This window comes from Orycteropus afer, unplaced genomic scaffold, assembly GCF_000298275.1.
Source record: "Orycteropus afer afer isolate SDZICR_OR568_19922 unplaced genomic scaffold, OryAfe1.0 scaffold15419, whole genome shotgun sequence".
NCBI lineage: Eukaryota > Metazoa > Chordata > Mammalia > Tubulidentata > Orycteropodidae > Orycteropus > Orycteropus afer.
This window is the reverse complement of record NW_006937006.1, coordinates 1-478: the sequence shown is the minus strand read 5'-3', so window position 1 is coordinate 478 and position 478 is coordinate 1.

Below are 478 nucleotides of genomic sequence, written 5' to 3'. Positions count from 1 at the left end.
CAGATCTGAGTAAGGAATTGAACCTGCAAATCCAGGATGCTGGACGAGCCCTAATCAGAAATGATATAAAGAGGCCTATGCTGTTAGCAGCTCTAGTGGCATAGTGAACCAAAGCATTTGACTGCAAACCAGGAGGTTGGCTGTTCAAATGCTCTAGCTGCTGTGAGGAAGACAAACTGAACAATATACACCCATAAAGATTTATTACTTCACAAACACAAAAAAGATTTACCACCTCAGAAGCCCAAAGGGGGTAGCAATGCATGAAAATCAACTCAAAGGCAGTGAGTTTGGTTTGTTTTTTACGCTGTTAAACACTGCAATAGCATCATTGTAAACCAAAACAAGGAGAAAATGATGAAAGCAGGAAGAGAAAAGCACAAATAACATGTCAAGTGTTCCTCATAGGAGTTGTTGTGGATTTCTCCTCAGAAGCCTTGGAGACCGGAAGACAATGGAGTTACATATGTAAAGTATT